Source organism: Archocentrus centrarchus, chromosome 19, assembly GCF_007364275.1.
Source record: "Archocentrus centrarchus isolate MPI-CPG fArcCen1 chromosome 19, fArcCen1, whole genome shotgun sequence".
Lineage (NCBI taxonomy): Eukaryota > Metazoa > Chordata > Actinopteri > Cichliformes > Cichlidae > Archocentrus > Archocentrus centrarchus.
Window position 1 is genome coordinate 2,720,193 of NC_044364.1, and position 13,820 is coordinate 2,734,012.

At 41.0% G+C, this 13,820-nt stretch overlaps 1 long non-coding RNA gene across 1 annotated transcript; it reads right to left on the bottom strand.

Annotated features, from left to right (window-relative positions):
• Positions 1–4,332: 4,332 nt before the first annotated feature.
• LOC115797834 (uncharacterized) lies at positions 4,333–7,505 on the bottom strand. Its single transcript, XR_004021457.1, has 3 exons — positions 7,472–7,505; positions 4,479–4,570; positions 4,333–4,376 (listed from the first exon to the last, which is right to left on the bottom strand). It is a non-coding gene; the product is annotated as an uncharacterized LOC115797834 (long non-coding RNA).
• Positions 7,506–13,820: the final 6,315 nt, after the last annotated feature.

A 13,820-nucleotide genomic window follows, 5' to 3' on the forward strand; every position in this document is an offset into this window, starting at 1 on the left:
ATGAAAAAGTCACAGACATCTGGAAAAGGTTATAAAGTCATCTCAAAGACTCTGGGTCTCGAGCAAACCAGGATGAGAGCCGTTATCCACAAATGGATAAAACTTGGAACAGTGGTGAGCTTTCCCAGCAGAGACCGGCCTTCCAAAGTTACTCCAAGAGAGCATCGACGAGGGGTGCCTGGGTGGCTTAGTGGTGAAGCCAGCGACCACATACATATGCCGCGTTGCGGTGCGGGTGGCGTGGGTTCAAGTCCTGGCCCATCGCCAATTTTCCTGCGTGTCTTCCCCTGTATCTTTCCCCCATTTCCTGTCTCTCTCCACCACCCATAAAAGCCGCTGTGGCCAAAAATGCAAAAAAAAAAAAAAAGAGAGCATCAACGATCGATCCAGGAGGCCACAAAGAACTGTAGGCCTCACTCCCCCCTCAGTTAAGGTCAAAGTTCATGATTCAGCAATAAGAGAGATACTGGGGATAAATGGCATCCATGGGAGAGCTCGTAGGAGAAAACCAGTGCAGACCAACAAGAACACAAAGGCTCGTCTCACATTTGCCAAAAAAACATCTTCAAGATCCCCAAAACTTTTGGGAAAATATTCTGTGGACTGATGAGACAAACTTTTGGACCTTTGGGAGATGTTTACATCCTTTTCTGGGTTAAAACTAACCCAGCATTTCATAAAAATATCATCCTACCAACAGTCAAACATGGTGCGATGGTCTGAGCTGCTTTGCTGCTTCAGGGTCTGGATGACTTGTTGTGACTGATGGAACCATAAATTCTGCTCTACCAGAAAATCCTGATCGGAAACACACCAACAAACCCACCTCTGAATGTCTCAGAAAAAGTGGTCTAATCAAAGAGATGCTTTGGGATGACCTTAAACAGGTCACTCAGGCTTGAAAACCCTCCAATGTTGCTGAGAGAGTGGGCCAGTCAGTAGTTCTGCAGGTAATTAGCAATACAGTATCCCAAAAGACACTGATGCACTGACTGATTTGTGCTGACACAATAAATGATAAATGAATGATACATTCACTAACAATTAAATATATTTAGTGAATTTATCATTCATTTATTTTCTGTTGAATTCTTAAAGTTATGTTTCTTGAGTAAAATGTATTTCTGAGGCTATTAGTTAAAGGTTATTGACGTAGATTTCATGTAAGCACATCTGTTAACATCAGCAGGCACCCCCATTATCCTGAAGAAACGTACGTATGATTTACAGCCTGTTCAAGGGAAGAGAAGCTAAATAATACACGCACGGAGATAATTTAGTTCAAATATAACGAAGAAGCAGAAGTACTTACATGGTAGAAAACGTGCCTCTTTGGAGAGTATCTAGGAACAAGTCCTAAAAAAACAAGACCGATTCCATTATTCAGTCTCTAAATGACACCTGACACCTGGAGGACCTGATTCTGCCTGCAGAGATGAAAAGATTTGCAGAGAGGAAAGAAAAGTAAGAGCACAGGTGTTGCTCAACATGAGGTCTCAGGTATGACAGAACAGTTTAATGGAATGTAAATCTTCTATTTGCCAGTGAATAATACTGACCCGGTACATTATGAAAGACACTTTTCTCCTTATTTCTGAATAACATTCAGAGGTGAAAATACATTAAACTAAAAAAGCTACCTGTGGTACATTTCAGGTAAGAACAAAAGAAACAATCAGTGGTTAAAAACAACAATGGCTGCTACTGATTAACCACTAATTAGAAATGGAGATAAATAGTGCTAGCAGCAGGAGTTTTCTTGTTCAGGCGTCTCAGCTGTGTTCGTCAGTGAATTTAAAGTTCAAGTCTTTGATTTGCAGTGTGAGTAACACAGAGTGACAGGCAACAGCAAACATTCACTTCCACACCTGCAGCCAAATGTGGAATCACGAGATAAACTGACAAGCATGCCTTTGGAGGAAGTCACCTGGAGGAAAGCCACACAGGTGCAGGGAGAACAAAGAAACCCAACAAACAACGAGCAGGTCTCACATTCTTCTTTGCTTACAGGTGAAATGTGTTATTAAGCTGGGCAGGGGTTGGTAAGAAATGCTAAGCGGAGAAAAACTGTTGACCCATGACTGAAGCTGAACCAAGCTCAATTCTTGATGGAGTGCCAACAAACAGCTCTCCAAGCTCTAAATCTGTTCTGAACACCGGCTGAAAGAACTTTAATAAACAGTATCTATTTTTTCTATTTTGTGTAGATGCTAGGTAACCACTGAGAAAACAGCAGAAGAAATAATCAAACAAAAGGGGATCGGGACCGTTGGCTGGTTTGGATCCAGCAAGCAAAACATGTTTTATTATTTAATCCTGAGCGACGCCTCTGAGGTGTGCTCCTCCCTGAGGCCCCATCCTTATAAACAAGCCCTCTGCTGCTCTCTGTCACATGCTTCCACTCTAACAACAAACTGTTGCCTCACTGTCACTCCAAGAAACGCCTTCTTGGGTGGTCTGTACTCACATCAAACCATATTAGTAGTCGATAAATTCCATTAAGATTATCCTTAAAACACCAGCAGCACTAACATAGTCGAGCTGTCGGGGGAGCCAGATGCTGAAAACACTTTTTTCTACCACATGTTAATTTCACTTCTGCAGTTGAGCGTGCTCGTGCCAACCAAATTACAAACTTTAAACTGAAAGACGAAACTGCAGCCAAAACCTGCAGTTCCTCTGGGCGCAGGTGAGCCTGACTCAGAACGGGACTTAAACCCTGCAGATTTGTTAAAAACAAGAAAACATATTTACAGGTTTGAGATCTACAAATAGTGTCTCACTTTCATACCGTCCATGGGATTGATGCACTTTTGCAGCCAGCCTCAAATGATGATCGAAGGAACTGCAGTTATTTTTAGAAGCAGACATTCATTCAACAGCTTCATACTAACATAGTAACACATATTAACTCTGCAGGAGGACCAATCAGCCCTTCAGCATCATCAGGGAGGCTGCACTGAAATGAGACAGCGCATCACCTGTTTTTGTGAAGTTATGATTTTATTTAGAGCTTCACAGATTTGACATGTTTGATCTTATAAAACAAAGAGACAAACAAAACAAACACTGCAGAACTTGTTAGAAAAAATACAACTTTTTGGAACTGGAACAGTGACGATGCAAATGAAACCTGCTTGTACATTAAAAACTCTCACTGCTCTGGACCTGGACACTGAGCCCGAACCATGCTGCACACTCTGTGTTCATTCACTGTGATGATTGTTATCATTGTGTGGGATACATTGTGTTTCAGCTGGGAACAGTGGAGATGACTTTAACATGGAAAACAGCACGAGAGTTAATCAGTAAACTTTCAGTATCCACAAGTTCAGTTCATCCGTCTTTACCTTACAGTATAAAGTGCCTTGAGGTGACTGTTTGTTGTGATTTGGTGATATATAAATATATATATATATCTGTAAGTGGAGTATAATAGTTTGCTCTGCTTTTTCTGTGCATTTCTTTCTTCCAGCTGAGCAGAGAAGAGCCAACTCCCCTCTGTGGCTAAATGGAGGAATTGCCTATTGTCCCACACTGGGCCAGAATCAAATATAAGGTTGTCCAAGCAGAGTTAAAATTTGCTGTTTATTAGTGTAACTAAATAGCACTTTTAAGAAGGGTGTAAGAGGGGAGCTGTAAATGGAAATTAAGTCATTGTTGCTCCCCTGTGTTAACATTGTTATTCAGCTGCAGCTCTACTTGTTTGTGTTGGCTCAGTTAGCGTTAAGATATTCAGAAAGAAAGACTGTAAAATCTTGGTGATCGATAACTGTACAAATAAAAATCCAGAGTGCAGCATCTGTGTCACTGACATTTCTGTGCATCTCCGAGTCTTATACAGAGAAAACAGACACGAGTGTAGCAGCAGCAAAAACACAAAGTACGACAATCATCACATGTGACTTCTCCTGATTTCCTCCTCCAGTTCCTGTCCTCCTGTTTTGACCTGATAAAGTAAAAAACATTTATTGTAACAGGTGCATTAAATAAAATTTGTTTCATATCTCAGAACAAATCATACACTCATTCATAGACATAGACACATATTTCTGATGATATTGCTGAAACCTACTAACCAGGAAGTAGCCGTACTCTGATGGACGATTTGTCCATACCACAGTTTGACTTGATTTCAACCGTAACATTTTTCTCTTCCACAACTTCCAGGATGGTCAGTGACACGTAGCTCAGAGGATCCTGTTCACAGATGTATTTTGTGTTGCTGCTTTCACACAGTATGGACCCATTTGTGTCCTCCCAGAAAATATTTTGAACTCTACAGTTTAAGCCATCGTTCCATTTTATGGAACAATTTAGAGTCACATTTGCTCCAGGTGTAACTTCCACAGTCTTGTTGCAAATCAGTAACACTGCTGAAAGAGGAAAAAACAACAAATAGTTTCACCTTTTGCATTTAGCATGGTTATCCTTAATAGCAATATCTCTATTTTTTGATGCAAGCAATATAGAAATACCTTGATCTGATGAGACACGGCTTTGTAGAGCATAGAGCAGACTCAAACACATCCACAGGCAGAACATCCTGAAGCTTCACTGTCTTTAGAAACTGGAGGAAAGAAAAAAGAGGACCTACACCTACAGTTATGCTGCTTTAGAAACAGGTTTTGGCGGGTTTATTGGATTTTTTTAAAAACTATACAATTGTTTAAATAACCTAAAATCATCATAAAATCTGAGACTGAAAACAACCATGTAGATTATTTATGAAATCATTGAATGAAAGCTAAAAAAATGGTCCCACGTGAGGCTTGAAGTACCTGCTGGTTGAACCATCCAACTAACTAACTAACTAACTAACTAACTAACCAAACACCACAAAATGTGAGCCTTCTAACAAGTTCAGCGTATTTTCAATTAAACACATTCTTTAATTTGACATGTGGTTGTTACTCTTTTAACTCCAGTAACAGGTGGCTGTTTGTCCATGAACAATATTAGCAAGCAGTATTCTTTTAGCTCTTTTTTGCCATTTCCTGAAGGAAGTATTTGTCTGTTAAATGCTCCAACCCAGCAAATGTCATAGAGACAGTACTGCTGTATCTCTTGACAAAAATATTTTCGGTTGACAAAAAAAACTGCAGTATTGTTAGGAGTGTGGACGGTCCGAAGGGGGCAATGTTTCCAAATCCAAAAATAGACAAGTGAGAACCAGTTAATGGCTCTAAAAAATGTTACAGAACCTCATACCTCACCTTTGCTTGCTTTTACGAGAAAACAGGAGAGAAATGAAAATAGATAGCAAAATATAATAAAGTCATGAATATAGAGAGCACAGTCCACAAGAGACACACACAGCGAAGTCAAAGAAAACAGAGAGAACAGGAGAGTGAATGGAGATAAGAAATGGGTGTGGAAGACAACACGAGCACATGGAAAATTACAGTAGTTTCAATTTTTTTAATCTCATCTCCCACTTCTGTGTAAGGGGAGATCAGCCAGTTTAGGGGGTCGAGACATCTGGTATGATGCCTCTTTGTCAGTGTTGGGTGTAATATGCTACAAAGTAACACGTTACTGCAGTCACAGTGATGTATTACTGTACTCAAATTCAGTACTCAAACAATTATGTCACTGCTCTTGTTATAAAGGTTCTTCAGTTAACTGCAGGATGAGCAGATAGAAAGAACAAAATCAAACATGTTCTTCTCTTCCTGCACGCTCACCATCGCCCACCCCTGCTCCGGAGGCTGCTGTCTGACTGTCCAGAGAGCTTCCTTCTATGGACAGCTTTGAGCCACCAGCCTCAGCAATAATGTGCCCACCCGAGTGAATATGAGGTCGGTTTTTACCAAAGTGGTAACAGGCACGTGTGTTTTCTTGTTTACAGCAGTACAGTCACGGAGTATCTCCAAAGGAACGTTCACACAGACTATAAAATCACTCTGTCTCTGTGTTCTTTTGGAACCTCGTAAGCTGTTCATAATGAACACAGTACGAGATGATTTTTTTTTTTTTTTTTTTGACCCCAACTATCCCAGAGTATCTCTTTCTGTTTCCCTGCTAAAGGTAGCGCCGGAAAAACGGCTGCATGACCTCAGACACCTGTCCTTGCTGTTTGTTTCTGTGTTTGTATTTCTGGGATAGGTGTTGTGTTAACTGTAATTTCCCCATTGTGGGACTAATAAAGGTATTCATTCGTTCATTCTCTCTAGTCATAATTGTTTCCAGTGGCAGTACAAACAACTGTAAGAATGGCAAGCCTGGACTGCTCTGTAACAGAAGAATGAAGAATGTTGATGCCAAACAGTGATGTTGTCAACAGGACGGTGACAACATCGAGCCAGGTGTGCCAGATACCAGACCAGGTATGAAGATAGGCATACAGATATAAAGGTACTCTTTGCCAGAGACTCAATGTCTGTAATGTTTGATTTGTGACCTTTTAAGGGCTTTTGTTGTACATTTCTGACATTATTGTCTATCATCACAGATGCAACAGTATTTGAGTCTCTCACAGAAGATTTTTTAAAGTAATCCTTGAAAATCTTCCCAGTAAAGTAGACGTCTGTGTCACGGTGGGGGGTGTGAAGGAGGCGAGGACCCAAATGCAGGATGCAGGAGTATGCAGAGGCGAATAAAAAAAAACACATGACCCGAAAAAGATAAAACTAAAGAGAACTTAAACTGGGAGAAAACTAGGGAACACGAGAAGCCCGGAGAACATGGGAACAAAAACTCTGCCAGGAACACAACAAGACTCTGACACATGACAAAGTGAAGACTGAGACAATAAACACACAGAGGGAACGAGGGGAGAGTGGAAACAGCTGGGGCAGAACAGGTGAGCAGTGACACTAACGAGACTCAGGAAAGTAAAGCAAAACACAAATCACATGGGCCAGGGATGTCAAAATAAAACAGGAAGTGAGAAGGCTGGTAACAAATGCAAACTTGACACCACACAGAGATCTAGACACACTGTCAGACACTGAGATAATGGAGCAGTGTGACATAATAGCATATTAATTTAATGTAATCTGTATCTGTGATGTTGCAATAACAGCCAGCTGACAGCTACAGTAGAGCGGGATCTGCACACAAATCCACAACTTAAAGCCATAATTTATTAAATCTCAGAGGGCAAGAAAAACAGTCTGAATAACAAAATATCACAGATATGGCTTAAACAGATAAGTATATTTATTTGACCCAGGAATGATAAATAATTAAACTTTCAAATAGAAACACAAAGGTAGCACTTTTACTTTTGTTACTCAATATTTTGCTTTTGGAAACTTATTTAAAAGTTTTTCTCAAGTACAAGATGCTTCTTCAGCTATTTGTTAAAAATGATCTAAACAAATCTATTTGGATCACTAGGTCTCTATCACCCTGGTAAAAACCAAACATATGATTCATTATTTATTCTGGGGAAAGAAGCAATTCATAACATCCATTAGAGACAATTAAGCAAAAATAGATCAAAGAAGCAGTAAAACTTACTTACTTAGAGATCTCAACTCTCTTTGGAGGCCATCTGAGAATGATTCATTACAAACAGGACAGATTATATTTATCCAGCGTGCAGCTGACACAGGATACCTGTGGGTGTTACCTGATGGTGATGTGAAACTGCTGAGAAACGACTGATTTGCAGACTGATTTGAATCTGAAAGAGTTTAAAACTTTGACACATGATGATGATAAATCTCGGCTTTTATTTGTTACGGATGAAATGCACCACCTAAACAACCTGAATCCTAAAACCTGGATCCCTGCCAAAGATAACAAACTGCAGGAAGTTGCAGAGTCCTGAAGTGGGTTTTGAATGACTGTTTATTTACAGGTGAAACAGCCGTGAGATTAATAGGTGTTGATAGAGAAAATTACTTCCAGTGCTTAGTCTCAGACAGACTGCTCTCCTCCTGGATCTAAAACTGTACTGAAGTCAGTGACAACACCGTTTGCAAGAAAGGAAACGAGCATTCTGCAGTAGGATTAACCGATTCTTTCCCAATACTGCGCAGAAGTCTCAGTTCTTTATATTTATCTTCCAAGGAGTCAGACTTTCTCATGATTTTGTAACTCCTGGGGGGAAACCTCAACCTCCAGAAGCTGCTGCGCAGTAATTCTGACAGCCACGTGGCCTAATTTATCAATCCTGGACGGCGCTATCAGCATCGAGGTGCTAGCTACAGTTCATGCCAAGAGGAGATACATACTCAGTAGTCAGCAACTTGTGCAATAATGCTAAGTTTGCCTGAGGACGCTGCTTAAACTATAAACTGTAAACTGTAGTGATCTGTAGGCGTTCTCTACCGGACCATCAGTGAGTTACAGTCTGCTCGCACTGAGGGCTTCTTCATTGTTGCAGGTGATTTTAACCAGGCCGACATAAACATAGTTCTCCCACATTTTGGGGGGGGAGGTAATTAGTGCAACTGGAAGCACCACGCAGCACTGTGCATACTTAACATCCAATCATTCATCCTACTACTGGCCCACTGAAAATACTCATTGGCACACCTCATGGAGCAGTATTGTTTTACACCTTGTTTCGGGTCATAAACTGGTAAAACTTAGGTTAAGAGGTGTCTATTGTTCTATTACACCTAGTTGGTAAGATAGCGGTGGTGTTATAGCTGTGAATGTGGGGCTGATGCTGGTGTGGGCCAGTCCTTCACTGGTTTGCTCTGAGTCTTAGCTAGATTAATTGGGATATGTACTTCTGGTATTTTTCATAAGCATTAAGCATTGCTCACATTGTCATCATTATCATACTATAAAAGTAAAGAGACAGAGCGAGTCCACAGATTCACAAAAATTTATTGCAAAGTCATTTCAGTTATCAGTATTACTGAAATATTTGCTCTGGTCCATGCTGGAGGTCCACACTGTCAAACAGGAGGTGATTAATTCCAACCCTTTTTTACAGTATGGGGTGGGGGGGTGGGTGGTGGGGGTGGAGCTTATCAAATGGTTAAAAAAAAAGCACATGGGGAGCTAATTATGCTTTTTTTTTTTTCAAATAGTCTTTTAAACATCATAAACAAATTTGTGGTTTAGTGTAAAAGCTTCAGACTGGTGAATAAAATGTTTTTACGTAAAAAATATCTATTGTGAGTTAACTGATGAATGCTTGTTTTAGCTGGATTCTGAGTTCTGATTTCTTTTGAACAGTTTTAAGTTTATTTTTGTAGTTTTTTCTTCTTTTGTTGGTTACACCACCAGCCTGACCTGCTTTGCATCAGCATAAATAAACTGCACTTTGGGTGAAGACAGTTCCTGCCTCCAAGTGTTCTTCCTCCACCAAGGCTCAATACATGGGAGTCCCAGACCTCGATAACATACCTGGGTGGGTGTTCAAGGGTTGGTCGGGTCAGCTGGCTTATCTTCTAATGGACATTAACTTCTCATTAGATGAAGCCAAAGTCCCATCATGTTTAAAGTCTGCCTCCACCACCCCAGCACCAAAACCCCCCCAAATCTCATCATTCAAAGACTCCTGGCCTGTCAAACTCACCCCTGTTATGATAAAGTGCTTTGATAGGCTGTTTAAGGAGCACATCACCTCCAGATTCCCTCCCGTGTTTGACCTCTTAAAGTTTTCCTACCGGCCAGCCGGATCCACTGAGGATGTGATCAGCTTCACTCTTTACTGCAGCCTTTCACACCTGGAGGAGAAGGATACTCGTGCAGATGAGGTTCCTTGACTTCAGTTCAGCATTTATTACCATCATCTCACAGCATCTAAAAGACCACCTGGGCTTCAGCACAACACTGTGCAACTGGCTGCTTGACCTCACTGAAAGACAAAAGTCAGTGTGATTTGGACAGAACACCTCCAGTGCCATCCCCCTCATCACAGTTCCCCTCAAGGCTTGTTCTGAACCCTCTGCTGTTCATGACTGCAACCCCTGGGCTGCCTCCGACCCCACTGTGAACTTTGTGGATGACAGAACAGCGGTGGGCCTCATAAGGGAAAGAATGACCTGGCCCACAGAGAGGAGGTGGAGCAGCTGGCAGGCTGGTGCAGAATCAATAAACTGATCCTGAATGTGCACAAAACCAAGGATACCAAACTTCTAGCACATCGAGGATGACCTCATTGGGTCTGTGAGCACCGCATCGCTGATTTAGAGGGCACAGCAGCATCTTCATTTCCTGTGCAGGATAAGGAGAGCCCACCTGCCCCCACCCATCCTCAACACATTTTTGTAGAAGCACCACAGAGAGCACTGTGACTAGCTGCATCCCTGTGTGGTGTGGAGGCTGTAGTGCCTCTGACTGGAAGACTGTGAGGAGAGTGGTGAGGACACCTCCATTCAAGACACTGCACCCAAGCGCTGCTTGTCTCCAGCCAGAACCATCGTTAATGACTCCTCACACCCACGTCGCAGACTGTTCTCCCTGCAGCTTATTAGGTGCAGGACCACCAGGTTTATTTAAAACAAAATGATAATGTGCTCATACTGGATACCATGTTTCTGTATGGTAATTCCACAGGTCACATTTGCTTTATAGTATTTTTACTGCTATATATTTGAATATATTTGAAGTTTTTTTTAAATTTCATCCTGTGTTGAGCCAGTTGCAACACGTTTCTGCTCCTTGTACAAATACACACTGAAGTTTTTTTTCTTGCCAATATCAGAAAAGCTCCCTGCCATCACTGCCACAGGCTGTTCACACACAGACAGCGCCCCCATGTGGGTAAAAGTAAGAACAAGACTTCACTGGTCCAGAATCAAATATGAGATGGTCCAAGCAGAATCAGAATCATCTGAGACATAAATTTATTTTCAGGTGAGTGACAAATGTGAATGTTGGCTATATTAGAATAACACAAGCAGATCTCTTTAGACACCGATCAGGTTGCATTGTGGGTAATACAGGTTCTGGATGATGTGTGAAATAAGACAACAGAACAGTCCGATAATAGTGACAGCTGACTTTAAGGTTTTATTGCAGATGCAAGAAAATCTCATTCAAAATCCCAATAAAAACGATCTAATGATATGTCTGCAGTATTTACTGATTTATCGTGGCCTAAACATCATTTTCAGTGAACTTGAGACATCTGCAGACTTAAGACAAGAGACCATGAGCGAGTACGGCTGTGGCAGCGTTCAGACATCAGACACTACAGAGTGAAAGCTGGGAGAAAAGATCTGTTGCCTCACATTGTTGGAGCACTCTTCTAAGAGAGCGCACCTCAGGGCCACATAAAACTGTGAAGCTCTCCATTAATCAAATCGAGTCATCATATTTACACAAAGACATCAAATAATTATCGCCCACACACTGATAAACAAGCACCGAGTGTTTACTGCACGCACAGCATCGACGTCGCTGATGTTTCCAGATGTTCCTGATGTTCAGACAAAAATGGCTACAACAACTAAACCAGCAAAAACACAAAGTATGTTGGATGGTCGACATGTGACTCCTCCTCCTTCACACTCCTAAAGGAGTCTCATGTTACCATTTTTTTTTCTCTTTTTCTGAATGTAACCTGCTGTAAAAAAAAAAAAAAAAAAAAAAAAAAAATTGAATAAAATTTGTTCTGTATATCTGGGAAAATCATTCATCCCCCAGTTTCCCCAGATATGAGCAATAACTTAAAGAACATATACATTCATATCTAACTGTACACTTTTATAAAATAAATCTGAATTTGTCAGACAGAGTCTTGGCTCCCTGCTGCAGCGTATGTGCTCCCGTTCACTCTGTGTCTGTAAGTTCGATACAGGAAGTACAAAATGACCACAGCAGCAACAGCTGCAGACACACAAAGTAAAATAGCCGTCACAGGTGGCGACTCCTCTTCCTGCTCGATGTAACTTAGTGTTGAATTTGGTCCACCTGACAAAGTACAACACAGTTATTCTAACAGGTGCATTGAGTACAGTTTGCCCTGCATGTCAGGACAAAACACACACACTCGTTCACACACACACACACAGACTCTCACCATACTCACCGTGGAGTACCTGCACCCTGATAGGCTGTGATTTCGCCATACCGCAGTTTGAGGTGATCTCAGCTGTGAAGTTTTCCTTTTCCTGGACATTTGAGATGGTCAGTGACATGTAGCTCCAGGCTGACTCACAGGTGGATTTTGTGGAGCCTCTGTTACATAGTTTGTTGCCATTTGTGTTACGCCAAACATGATTTAGAGCTGTGCACTCTTTTTCTTCTAGAGTCCAATTTATGAAACACTTTAGAGTCACATTTTCTCCAAATGTAACGCTGATGGTTTGGTTACAAGTCAGTGACACAACTGAAAGAGGAAAACCAACAACTGATGTTATTCTATATTTTATTCAATGGTCACTCTTAATAATAATATTTCTGTTTCTGGTATAAAGACTAAAAATACCTTCATCTGATGAGACTCTGCTCTGTAGCACATAGAACAGACTCAAACACATCCACAGGCAGAACATCCTGAAGCTTCACTGTCTTTACAAACTGGAAGAAAGAAGAAAGGATTTGATTATCACCTGAAGTTATGCTGTTTTTAAAAAACATTACAAGACAGTTAATTTATTGCAATATGATTTTTTTGTTTGTTGTGTATGTAACCCTAGAATCATCTCACAAGAATAAACCTCTCCAAAAAAATAAAAAAAAAACCCAAAACCACCAGCTGATCGTTCCTGCAAACTGAGAGAAAGCAAAATGTAAAAATGGTCCCACGGGAGGCTTGAACCCCCCCCTGCCCGCTCACAGGTATGTTCACCTCGAAATACAGGGAACACTGTTCAGTGTAAATGTTCCTGTCTATATTTTCAGTAACTCAATAAGAAAAATAACAGCAACATAAATTCTCAATTGAAAGACTCACGCCAAGTTCCAACTTCACGTTGTTGAGCGATTGCTGAGACGAAGCTGACGAGTTTGTCATTGCTACCACTTTGTGGCTGAGTTGCTGTTGTGCCCAATCACTTCCACTTTGTTAGATACCACAAACAGTTGCCAGTGGAGTATTTACTGGCAAAGAAATTTCATGACTAGACTTGTTGCACAGGTATCATCCTATCACAGTACCACGCTGGAATTCACTGAGCTTCTGAGAGCGACCCATTCTTTCACTGATGTTTGTAGAAGCAGTCTGCATGCCTGGGTGCTGGCTTATACATCTGTGGCTGTGGAAGGGATTCAGTGATTTGGATGGGTGAGTGGATGGTGTGGTTGCTAAGACTTACATGTTAACCAACAGTTGCTTCAGAGCTGAGGGCTATAGGAACAACGTTCAACACAACCTAAAACCCCAGCTGGAGAGAACGGGTACCACAGTCGTGGTTAGCAACAGTCTTTTAGCTTTGTTTTGGTCTCTATCGACTTCTGATGGAAACCGCCTCATCCTAGCAACCATCATGGAGACGGGAACACTGTGATCGCTGACAAAAAAATGGTCGTGGCTGAATATCAAAACTCTGCAGCGTTGGTTTGAGAATGTTTCCACATTCAAGAATGAATCAAAGCAAGAAATGAAAATGTAACGAGCTGATGGCTGAAGCTTTATTGGACTCACTGGCAAGAAACGTATATTTAAACCATATATTTGATATTTTGTAACAGCCGAGATGCCAAAATCTCTAGTTAAAAAACAGATAAAGTTATCAATATATAGTTATATTTATTATATCAAATAAGAAATCAACATGCTAACAGTTAAACTAACAAGTTTTTAAAGAAACACTTTCAGAAAGTCTAGAGAGCGACTGATTGAGACCACTTTAAAAAATGAGTCTGGCTGCTTGGAAGCAAAACATAAAGAAATGACTCAGTTTGCTAATGAGCCTCATCAATAATGTCTCCTCTTGACTCGCTGTGATCTGGGTGTTTTT